The sequence below is a fragment of the Terrapene carolina genome, unplaced genomic scaffold (assembly GCF_002925995.2).
Source record: "Terrapene carolina triunguis isolate 2854851 unplaced genomic scaffold, T_m_triunguis-2.0 Scaffold32, whole genome shotgun sequence".
NCBI classification, from domain to species: Eukaryota; Metazoa; Chordata; order Testudines; family Emydidae; genus Terrapene; species Terrapene triunguis.
This window is the reverse complement of record NW_020664383.1, coordinates 3,203,391-3,216,287: the sequence shown is the minus strand read 5'-3', so window position 1 is coordinate 3,216,287 and position 12,897 is coordinate 3,203,391. Positions and strand designations below refer to the sequence as shown.

Below are 12,897 nucleotides of genomic sequence, written 5' to 3'. Positions count from 1 at the left end.
TTTATCTCTGAAGCAGACGACTTCTCAAAAATTGTAGACCAGTGTTAGATACTATTTAATATCCGTTGCCCAGTGACTCTGCACGACATGCTGTATAGTATACGATTGAAGATATGGAGTCAAGTTCTCTACAGAATTAACTCCTTTGGCTTCAGTGAAGTTACCCTAGCTATTCTGGGGCCCTACGCAGCCCCCCCCCCATGGGGGGAGGGGGGTAAGGGGCCCCAGGCCTCTGCAGGGGTGGGGTGGGAGCTGGTCCCAGGCCTCCGTAGGGGGGGCAGGAGGAACCCCCCCCAGCACTCACCGGTAGCATGGCTGGTTAATTTTTCTGTTTCTTCACTATTGTTAATTACTGTGTAGCACTTGTTTTGAGTTTCAGCCAAGGTTAGAAGAGCAAGCTCTGAAATACCACAAGACAAGCTGTTCTCACAGTATTTCCGGCTCCTGAAAAAAAGTCTGTTTTTTGTCAGACTCTGAGCCCTACTTTTGCCCAGTCAAAGCATTTTGAAAGTCCTTAAAAGGCCAGAAGGGCACTCAGATCTTTGTGTGTCAATCTAGAACAAGACTTTTGAGGTTTGACACCTATTGTTTCTTAAGTAAAACTCCTTGGCACTCCTGTGAATTCTACCTCAAACTTTCCCGAGAACTCTCGTCAAACAGAGCACATCATACACACATTTCATAACTCTGTTTCATGAAAAAATTCTCCTTCCCACCAAGTTTTCTGTGACCATAAGCTAGTGGTTTAACCTTGTTTGTGCCTCAATTTCCCCCTTTGTAAAATGGGGATAATAATACTTAACATTATCTTAGAGGGGTGTTATGAGTCTTAATTTATTGTTTGTGAAAACGCTTTGAGATGCTGAGACAAAAGATGCTATATCACTACAAGGTTTTCATATCATCATCGTTATCCATGTCATAAGCTTCACATGTGTACATCCTCCAGATCACTGGGACCAAATTCCAGACTTTGAAGTTTTATTCTCTCCCTGTAACATCTCCTCCTTCTTCTCTCTGAGCTAGGGCCGCTGGACATTGTTCTCATCGGGAGCATTGCAGGAGGTGCAGTTGTCTTTGTCATCTTTTTGGCTCTGCTGATTTACTGTATCAGGAAGAAGAGAGCAGAAAGATATGAAGAACAGGGTAAGCACTTGAAACTTTCATGTTGCTGTATGACCACTTAATCTCCTAGTTCTTTCCACAAACTGCTCAGAGATAGTGAGAGAAAAAAACTGAGTTTTGTCACACTGCAATTCTACACTTCAATTGCCAGTTTTAATCTTGGTTTCTGATGGGAGTTTTTAACAAGACAGTGCTATTTTCAAGGACTATTATTTACCAGTGAGGGGAGAACAGACTGTCCAAAAGCTTGTCTCAGAGAAGCATCCATGATTATTTGAACATCCTTCATCTAGAGATAAGCTGGAGAATCTCACCAACACACTTTCTCATTAACTTCTATGTACGTAAAGGCAATCAACACCACTAATTGCATTTGAAAAGTAGGTATGCCTAGAGAGTGATTTGGGGTGCCTCGATTTTTTTGGCTATACAACCTGAGTCACTGTAAAGAGACCAGATTTTCAGAAAGTACAGAGCATAAGAGAGCGGTTTTGTTGTTGTTTGTTCATCCTCTAAAAATCAGGCCCCGTTAAAGTGTCTCAACTTGGGCACCTTAACATAGAGGTATGTAAAAATCACTGGTCATTTTTGAAAATTTAGACTGAGTTTTAGTTTTGGTGGTCACAGAAAAAGAAAAGGTATGTAATGAGAGAAATTGAATTCAAGAATATAACAGAAGTATTGGCTATAAATAATTAACAATGAAATCATCATTACAGGTAAATCACATCATTAGGGTGAACAGGGTTTAACTAGGTCCTACATGCTCATGAGATGTTTTCATGGTGTGATTGGCTTGACCAGCAACAGGGAGGACCATAAATCTCCCAATAACCTTTCCTTGGAATATATACAGTCTGACTTTGCAGACCTGAGAGGTTTGGACAGTTCCGCAACTGAACTCTTGGTTGCTCATCTGAACCAAACCCAAACTCCAGACCTGTTACACTTGTCTTCGCTAGAAAACTAAGACATGTTAGAACATGACCTTGAGGAGTCATGAACATTAAGAACAGCCATACTGGGTCAGACCAATGGTCCATCTAGCCAAATATCCTGTCTTCCGACCGTGGCCAATGCCAGGTGCCCCAGAGAGGATGAACAGAATAGGCAATCATCAAGTGATCCATCCCCTGTTGCCCACTTCCAGCTTCTGGCAAACAGTTTGTTTTAGTTACCATGTTTCATTAACTTTGTGCCCTAGCAGTTAGTGTAGACATGGACTGTTGTGTTTAACATCTTGCCAGCTGGTCATGGGTAACCTTACTGGAACCAAAGATTTACCTATGATCCATTGACACAATGTTAAAACTGGCTTGTCCCTGTCCTCACTGAGTGTTAAGGTGCATTTAACTCTGTGTTAGTTACCATCAAGGTAACTAGGTCCTTTGGAATGGACCAATAGAAGTTTAGTGTGACGGGTTGGATCACAGAAATCCCCTTGGGAGAGGCTACCTAATGTGCAAAGACTACCTCTGCTCCTGTTTTTCCTGCCAGCTCAGGACTCCAGCACCCTGTCTTGCTGAGCCAGCCACTCCTGCCTGGCTCGCCACTGTCACGCCACTGTCACGGGTTGGATCACAGAAACCCCCTTGGGAGCTGCCACCTAATGTGCAAAGACTACCTCTGCTCCTGTTTTCCCTGCCAGCTCAGGACTCCAGCACCCTGTCTTGCTGAGCCAGACACTTCCGTGTCTGGCTCCAGACACAGACCCAGGGTCTGAATCACTTGTCCCAAAGCTGCAAGTTTACCTGAAAACAGCTCACAGTAGTCTGCTTGTCTTTAGTACTCAGATGCCCAACTCCCAATGGGGTCTAAACCCAAATAAATCCGTTTTACCCTGCATAAAGCTTATGCAGGGCAAACTCAGAAATTGTTCGCCCTCTATAACACTGATAGAGAGAGATGCACAGTTGTTTGCTTCCCCAGGTATTAATACATACTCTGAGTAAATTACTAAATAAAAAGTGATTTCATTAAATACAGACACTAGGATTTAAGTGGTTCCAAGTAGTAACAGACAGAACAAAGTAAGTCACCAAGCAAAATAAAATAAAATGCGCAAAACTATGCCTAATCAAACTGAATACAGATAATCTCACCCTCAGAGATGCTTCAGTAAGTTTTTTCTCAGACTGGACACCTTCCAGGCCTGGTGTCAGGCACAATTCTTTCCCCAGTACAGCTCTTGTTCCAGCTCAGGTGATAGCTAGGGGATTCTTCATAATGGCTCCACTCTCCCCTTTGTTCTGTTCTACCCCTTTATATATCTTTTGCATAAGGCGGGAACCCTTTGCCCCTCTGGGTTTCCACCCCCCCTCACTGGAAAAGCACCAGGTTAAAGATGGATTCCAGTTCAGGTGACATGATCACATGTCACTGCAAGACTTCATTGCCCACTTGCCAGCACACACATATACAGGAAGACTAACAGGTAAACACAACCATCTGCAGACAATGGTCCTGGTTAATGGGAGTCATCAAGATTCCAAACCATCATTGATGGCCCACACTTTACATAATTACAATAGGCCCTCAGAGTTACATTTTATATTTCTAGTTTTAGATACAAGAGTGGTACATTTATACAAATCAGATGATCATACTCAGTAGATTATAAGCTTTGTAATGATACTTTACAAGAGACCTTTTGCATGAAGCATATCCCAGTTACGTTATATTCACTTATTACCATATTTTCTCAAACTATCCCAGTTACATTATATTGACTTATTATCAAGTTTTTATAAAACCATATAGACTGCACAACGTCACATTTAGGATCAGTTCAGTCTCTGAGCCAGTGGGTCACTCAGTCCCTAAATCATACATGGTCACTGGCCTTTCAGAAATGGTAATACTGGCCAAAGACCATTAGTCTACTTCATCTATGTGAAGTACATTTAATATGGTTAAAAGGTACAAGATTGATTGCCCTTGTGTGTGGAGTCTATCTACCTGCAGAACAGTTACAGCACAGACAGAGGCAGGGCAAACTTTTTTTACGGTGCCCCCTACAAATGTGTCTCAACCCTGTATTCAATGGATCACCTCCAAAGATGAGAGAGGAGTTCAGTCTCTTTGGCATATTTCCTCCTGGCTGGTAAGCTGTTGTAGCTGCCCAGCAGAGCAGGCTCCCTGAGATAGGCGGGGATGGAACTGACTGAAATACCCTATGAGCACCGTGACCCCTACCAGCCAACAGACGGGCCATGGGGTAGTCTGGGAGTAGATGGCAAATCCAGGTTTTATTATTTCATTGAAATAAACAGGGTCCCCAACGCCAGACCATTTAAACTATGCAAGCATTTGACTGCTTGCCAGTGTCCGAGTCTCCTTCCCTAGGTAGTAGCTATTCACCATAAATAACAATGCCACATTCCTTTTTGACTAATTTTTTCTTATTGCCATTCTGTTTATTTCCAAAATCTCCAGATAACTAAAAGGCACTAGCTTCTGTGTGATACCTCTGCTATCGCTGACCCCCAGCGCAGTGAAAACCTTTGACCCCATTAGAGGAACAGGGCCTAGGAAAGATCTCAGCAGCTTCTTTAACTAAGACAGGCACAGGCTGCCCTGCAGACTCCTCCTGTAACCAGCCTGGATTATCTTCTGTTTGTTTGTACTGGTGACATGACTCATGTTGAGTCATAAACTAATTACTTGGCAGTTTTGTAATTGCAGATGAAGAGACACAGATGAAAATTCGACAATCGAGCGACAAATTGAAATATCAGCTTCCTAAACCTCCAGTTCACGCTCCCCAGAAGCAGCCATGTCAGCAGCAGAGACCCCCTCCACAGTCTCAAACTCAGTACCAGGTAGTGCCCCGCCGGCCCAGGCCACACACTCAGCTGAAGTCTCCGAGCCACATGAAAGAGCGACCCTAAGCATTTCTCCTGGAGGAACAGAACCTGTCCCATTACCTGCTCTGGTGGGACCCACCACAAAAATAACCTTGCAAATAGCCAGCAGTTCCCCAGACTGGCTGCTTTTGTTGTAGAAGATCACAATCTATACTGAATGGGTGATAAAAAGGCTCATCGATGGAGACTCGAGGTGATCAAAGGTCATTACTTTGGCCCTTTTCTCCAAGTGACTCCATGCTAATGTGGGGCATTTAGTCCTGAAATCTGCTTTTTTTTTTTTTTTTTTTTTTTTTTTTTTTTTTCTTCCCTTCCCTTTTGTGGGTTTTTTTTTTTTTTTTTTTTTTTTTTTGGGGGGGGGGTGTTGGGAAAGGCCCTAAGACTCTATTTAGATGACTTTCATCACATCTATTTCTTTCTCCCTATACCTGCACTCCCACCCAAACATGCCTCTACTTGTTGCAGCCAGTCTTTTGATCCTATGGAGAGGAAAATAGTTGTGTTAAATGTATGAAGGTCTGACATATTGGAGTGCTGGCAAGAAACTGCAACTTTATTTCTTGGCTAGTGACATGACCTGGTTCAGGGTTCCCAAGGCAGATATGCTTGTCACATGACAGGAGCCAGTATCCATTGGTGTGAGAGATCCTGTAGTAATACATACTACCAACCAATACCAAGCAGTCTAATTAATAACTACTTTCTCTGAACCTTGTTGGTTCTCTCATCCAGAGATGAAAGTGGGCTGATACATGCTGGTATGGTGTACTGGTAAGAAAGGGCCGTTGGCACCGGCCTGTACACCCTTTATTGTCGTTGCCCCTTTTGCACCCCTCCCCCCAAGGCTGCAGATGGGATGGGTAGGAGAGAGGGAGGAAGGGGCAGCTGCCCCGGGGCCTGGCAGTTTAAAAGGGCCCGGGGCTCCCGGCCTCCGCTACTGCGGCAGTGGCCAGAGACCCGGGCCCTTTAAGTCGCCGCTGGAGCCCTGGGCGGCACGGAAGGGCTGGCTGGGGGAGGCTGACCCCCGAGGCCCCGCCCCTTCTGGGGGCCCAGAGTCGGGTCTCCGTACTGGTAAGTCTTTCATCTTACTTTCACCCCTGCCCTTCTCCCATGGGCACTTCATGAGGATTACTTTAGATCTTTGGCTTTGGTATCCTCCGCAATCACTATATGGAGTGACTTTATTCCCATCTAACTTCACCTGAGGCTGTCACATCAAGACTTTAGTTGAACTTGTATGCTTAGGGCCCAGTTAATGCCTTAGTTACACCTCAGAGGTAGTGTGGACCATTGTACTGGGATGCAGAAGACCTAGGTTTCTATTTCTGGCTCAGCCACTGTCCTGCAGTTTTCTCTCCTATCTTTTGTTGATCTTCTCTGTTTAGAGTGTAAATGTTTGTGGTCTCTTGTTAAGTGTTTGTTCAGTGCCCACCATAATGGGACCTCTAGGTACTGTGTGTAAGCATTTAAAAAAAGAAAAACAACCCCCCATAAACCTATGCAACCCAACAAAGTCAATGGGGAAGCACAGAGGTAACTAAGGGAAGAATATTTCCCAAAGGATCATTTGGCTTCAGTTGTAAGGCTAAGTGTAGTGTAAACCGTCCAAAAGACTAAGCTAGCTCCATTCTCCAGTGTAACTCACTAGCTTACATACAGTATCTACTATCTGCTAAAGTACTGTTGTCAAAAACAACTTTACCAAATTCCATAATTCTCCTATCCCACAAGCCTCATTAGATTTGCTTAGTTAATACATCAAAAGATTTTTTTTTTAAATTCTAATCAGTATCCCTGCAAAAATCAACTCAATACCTGAAAATCAACTTAGAATCTTTTTGGTTCATGCATCATCACCACAAATAGTGATTGCACTTTGAATGTGTTGATTATACATGAGTCAGAAGGGAAATCAGTGATCACTACTGTAGTTATATTGACTCTGCATTGCTCACAGTAGTAAAAATTGTACAGAAAGCTGACATGTCAGAGGGTCAAATTATTCCCCTGCATGCACACATTCTTAAATTTACAAGGTTATCCAAGGAAAGCTGATGACCCACAATTAGGAAATACATTGATATTGAGGGTGTGCCAATTTTATGTACAACCAAGTCACTTCTCACATATCCACAGTTTAAAATTAGTATGTAGAATCTATGTAGTGTAGGTTGAATGCAAAAGATTGCAGAGAAGTCCCTTCAGCTGAGACATGCCTTAAACAGAAAACATGAAAATTCTCAAAACACACTTTTCACTATACTCAATAGCCTATAGGAAAGTGTGAAAACTAAAGGCACTACAGTAGCAAAGAGGAAAAAAAGCAGACTTTGACAAACATACAAAATTGGGTTTGGATTTTGCCTGGATTTTACCACTATACCATGGTTTTGCTAATTTCACCAAATCCTGCAGTCCTTTATTGGGGGTATTCGCTCTCATTGAAGACAGTGCAAGTTTTGCACAAGAAGAACTGAAAGAGGATTTGCAGGAGGTGGCCAGGGTAGAGCTGCAATTTACACACTAATTAAACTATAATGTTCCTTATTCTGTATCTTTTAACAATGTAATTACTGCAAATTAAGAGCTGAAAGGATAAAAATCGATGCATGCCAGGTACGCAAAATCCATTTCCTGTAGCCTCAATTTTAAGTCCATATGCTGAATAATGTGAATATATTTCTTTGAATTGATGACAAAGCCTTAATCGCAACTCAACCAGGACAATCTAAAACATTGTTGAACAAACAAATTAAACCTTTTAAAAAAAGGAAATACTTAGGCTATGGGTTTAATTTAGATAACCTTTCAAATGGAAAGGTTCTTCATTACACTGTTCTCTTTAAAATGATTTTTGGGGGAGATATATAATAATCACCTCAAATCTAGATCCAGCGTGTGGAGTAGTTGCTCAGCCACTTTGAAGCTGTGACAGAAGCCTTCCCATACTAATAGCACAGCTATGATTTACTGTGTGCTCAGGGGCAGAAGTTGACCAAGGGAGCCACATAGAGCTCCAATCCTACAAACACTTAAGCACATATGTAATATTACTCACCTGAACAAAGTTACATACATGCTTAAGCATTCACAGGATCAGGGTCCTTCTTTGCAGACTTACCTAACCACAACAATTTGTAGAAATCCTGACCCAAACCTCCTACAGAAAGAGCTACCACAGAGCCTCAGTGTAGCCTACTGTTCCCTACCCCATGTTGCAATAAATGATGATTTCATTGCTAGCATGTATATTTGTCAGAATTTGCCCCTGACTATGAAGTGGATTGCAGCCTTGAACACTTAAAAACAAAAGCAAAACAAACAAGCCACAACACTGAGCTAGCCGCAATGGACCTTGATGCGATCTCTGAAGAAAAGAAGAGTGTAGGATATTGAGGATATCATCTACACAATGCATATCCTGTGTATATACAGGATCGTTACATCTACAGACTCCTCTGTCTTACTCAATTGGTCCTGTGGCATAGAGCTTTTGGAAAATAAACCTCTCTTTTCTATGTTTGTGGGTTTAGTTGCGCTATGTTGCTATGTTCCTAATCTCTATTATTGTTTGCTAAATAATAAAAAAAAAAAAAAAAAGGATCAATTTTAACAGCTACTACAAAACCCCCAAATATAAATAAAATCAATTTTACCCAAAGCCAATTAGCATACCTATTAATATCAGTATTATATCTGGGACAGTGATTGCTGTGAACTACATCTTCCTGTGCCTAGAGGCTCTCTGTACATATCATACCACTTTTTTTAAAGTAGTAAGATGGAGTGTAAGCTTAGGAGTTTAGGAATTTTTACCCTAAAAGCAAGTAATACTCAAGTTTTATTAAATGTATATGATTGATCTTAAATTAACTGGGATCCCTGGCATAAACAGAATTCTCTTGTTTAGGTGTGAGAAAAGCTATTCTACATCCATCTGATGACAAACAAGAGTAAGTTTTCAGTCATAAGTATGGAACTTCATAACCTCATCTTTAGCGATGATGGAATGTAATTTTCTGTAGGAAAGATAACTTATTAGCTTCAGTTTGTAGGACATTTGGGGTTTGACATGTATTAGAGTGCTAAAAGCATTCTGAAGTCACTAAAACTAAGATAACCACCTACTTTTCCATTATTGCTCCTAGATAACAGGTTCTCTATGATAATAAAAATAGAAAGAAGAGTCTTTATAGCTTTTGTTGTTTAGAATCATAAGCTGTGAAACTCTGAAGAAAAGCAAGAACATCTGTTGTCAGCATTACTCACTTTTTCCCATGGCTGTGTTCTTGTGGAATCTAAACAGTTGGTCAACAAGAATAAAACATTGTATACAACCATGTACATGATTTATTATTTCCCCCTCCCAAAAAAGAAAGTTTATACTTTTAGATTGCATAAAACTGCAAGAGTGATAATATACCCAATCATTTCTTCAAAAGAGTTTGTCCTTTGAGAAAATATTTGCTATATTGCTATTGCAATCCCTTGAAAGCTCAAAATTGTAAAACTCTTTCTTTGCTAAAATGAAACCAAAAAAAGTATCGTGTTTTTTATTGTAGCATACTCTAATGACAGATGAATGATATTTTTAAACAGGGCTTTGGAGCTGAGCCTGGAGCTGGAGCGCAGAGCAGCAGGTTTTTGCTCTGAGCTGGAGCAGAGCTGGAGCGAAGCAATTCAAAAATTTGATTGCTCCAAATCCTTGATTTTTAATTTAGATTTTGCATTTGGGAACAATTTTATTTCAGTGAATATAAATAATGTACATTTTTCAAAGGAGATCAAGAAAAAGGAATACAAACATCCACTTTCAAACACCATGAACAGACTACTTGCAGTCTGAAGCACTGTGCCTTGTACTAAAGCCCCAATCTTGTAAACTCATTGAGCATGTGCACAACTTCATTCTTGTTAATAGTCCCATTGGGTGAAATCCTAGTCCCATTCAAGTCACTGGGAAGTTTACCACTGACTTCAGGGAGGCCAAGATTTAATCCATTGATTGTATAGGCATTACTTATGAGGGTAAAGTTATGCACATATAAATGTGCTTGCATGATTGGGGCCTCAGTCAGGATGGGTGATAATTTACTCAATTATTTTGTCTAAAAACACAGTCATTCCTCAGAGATCATATTTGAGCCAATGACAGCAGTTTGTCTCCACTTAATCGCAACAGAACCATCCTGGGTATAACCTTATTTACAGAAAATGCAGAATTAGTAATATATTCAATATAAGCAAAATATCTTTTATGTATTAAATTTCAATTGTTTCTTTTCAGTGTCAAAAAATGAAAAGGTTTGGTGTGCAATAGATATGCTATTGTTATTCATAATCTTTTATCTAAACACAACCATTTGGGGCCTTGTGCAAAGAAGGCTGTGTGCTGCAAATCTAAATTTGTTCTTTTTATTATCTTAAACAGATGTCAAAATAAGTTGGTCTCAGTCTGTTACTATATAAAACACTTACAAATATATAACCTGTTATAACTAGGGATGTGGAAAGTAGTTCCTATCCCATTCAATAATTCTCCCAGAAGTCCAACACAACCCAGATCAAGCTTTTTGAGGTACAAAAAGAGTTGGTTAATATTTCTTTCTACTTCTCTTTTTTCCCCTGTGCCTCAATACTTCTGGATTCTGGCTCAGACTGAAATTGCAGATATTGACATATAAGTTTTGAAATATCACAAAGAAAGCCTTTTCTTAATGTATTTCAGGCCCTCCTAGAAATATGAAATACCCTAGATCTGACCAAAAAAAGTCTAGTATGTTGATTTATTCAGTCAAGTTTTGCAAACTCAAGAGTTTCAAAGAGTTTGGATAAAGTTCAGATCAGCATTTCAACACTTTGGTGCCTGTCCAATCTGAGCCACTCAACCTTGGTCCATTATTATTTTAAACCATCTTCCCAAACAGCACGAAACACCAACCAGCCTTTTCTATCAGCTCAGAAGTCATTACTTCCATGTAATTTCTCTGAGCGTACAGATATTTAACGTTTATGTCATTAACCCTATCATTTCTAGTATCTGTCAAATACCACACAGCTCAAGTTTCTGCAGACCAACAAGATAAAATCTCATCACTATCATCACTGTTTATAGTGCTAAAAGTCAGTTCTGACAATGCGATGATAAAGTAAAATAGGTTTTGGTATTTTTCTAATTTTACTCTACCTGCCTCTGAATGTTTTACTTTCACTGCCTATTAATGTCAACTCATACTAGGAGATAACTGACTTGGTTAATGAGATTATGGTCACAAAAGTGCCTGTAAAACTGTCACATTATTACTACACATATCAGATGTGCATGTTCTGAAAAACAGCTGTTTAATTTCTAACAAGAAATGACTTTTTACTGCTGTCAGCACTACAGAGTCCATAGACCTGTGTAAAAATGAGCTGCCTTCTATTTTGTTCATGCAATAAACTTGCCAGTCAAGTTCTTTTTATTTTAGAATCTGTTTACACAAGAACTTCAAGTCAAGCTAAATTCTGTTGGAATAGACGTAAAAGGAAGATGGAAATTGCTCTGTTGTAGGGCAATCCCATGTAACGTAAAGCCAGCATAGAAAGGTCTATACTATTCATGCCACACACCCTTTCATGGAAAGCATTCTGAGGCAAGCAAAGGGCATGGCTAGAATGTGTTGCGCTCCAGTCATCTTGGACCATTAGAATGTTCTCTAGGCTCAGTGAAACACTTTCCTATGTTACAGCAACACAGAGTCTGTTTCCTGGATTAGATGTGGTGCAAGGGAGATCTGAACCTCGTGTTTCTAGGGGTATTTACAGAGACATACAGGTACAGATGTAAAATACACATATCCAATATATAGATTTTGTATACAGATACTTGAAATATTATTCACCAAAGAATATATAGGCATTTGATGCAAGCTTTTTATCTATCGACAGCTACACAAGTAGTGGGAATATACTTTGTAGAAACAGATGTATATGTAAGCATTTGGTGCAGAATTCCAAAATTTTGATAGTTCACACATAGATGTGCAAGATAGAAACAACCACAGCTTGGGTTTCAAATATTAGTTTGTGCTTGCAGTGCTGTCAATTAATGCAAAGTCAATACGATTTGCCAGCTAAATCAACATGAATTACTTAATCCACATGGAGGCGACATGCAAATGTATATCTAAAAAGACAATGACAATTCAAACAACAGGTATAAACTTTTACTACCATAACTTCCATCTTTACATTCTGTACCAGATACTGTTCCTCTGGCCCTTTGCCTCCCAGCTGCCCCCTTCTGTTTAGAAATATTCTATATAGTGATTGACTTTAAATTCATACGCAATATCAAGAATTTCTCTACAATAATAATCTTAGACCAACTGTTCTAGCAAGTTCTATTTTCTGTCTTTTTGATAGATGTGATGGATTTTTAAGCATTTTTATCAAAAAGAAATTGAGAAAAAGGCTGTATACTTTTCGGTTTTACTGCCACTGAATTACTTCTCTGAATACATAAAAGGCATCTTAGTATTTGACCATAACTTGTGGTGTAAGTCTTTAATATGCTGAAAGAAGGGGATGCATGCAAACATATGCTTTATCCCCACCCCAAATGAGTACAACAATCTTATTGCTTGTACTGGTGCTCTTGGGAAGCAATTACTACTGTAGAAAGCAACTCTCACTGGGAGGCCCTGTGTGACTTTTTTTAGAACATTAGCAATACTGCAGGCTGTAATTGGTTTTATTGACTCTCCAGTCTTTCTCCAGTCATATTTTTACATTACTACAAGCCCACTACATGTGGATACAGCTCCCTCTTTCGCAACAACATTTATTCTAGCACCTATCTGCACCAGTATTAAAAGTGTGTGCAAGTTGAACTAGAGAGATGCCACTGCTAAAATAATTTTAA

General features: G+C 40.0%; 1 pseudogene; it reads left to right on the top strand.

The window, feature by feature from the left end:
• Nucleotides 1-5,015, top strand: part of LOC112119067 — a 17,889-nt pseudogene extending 12,874 nt beyond the window's left edge.
• Nucleotides 5,016-12,897: the final 7,882 nt, after the last annotated feature.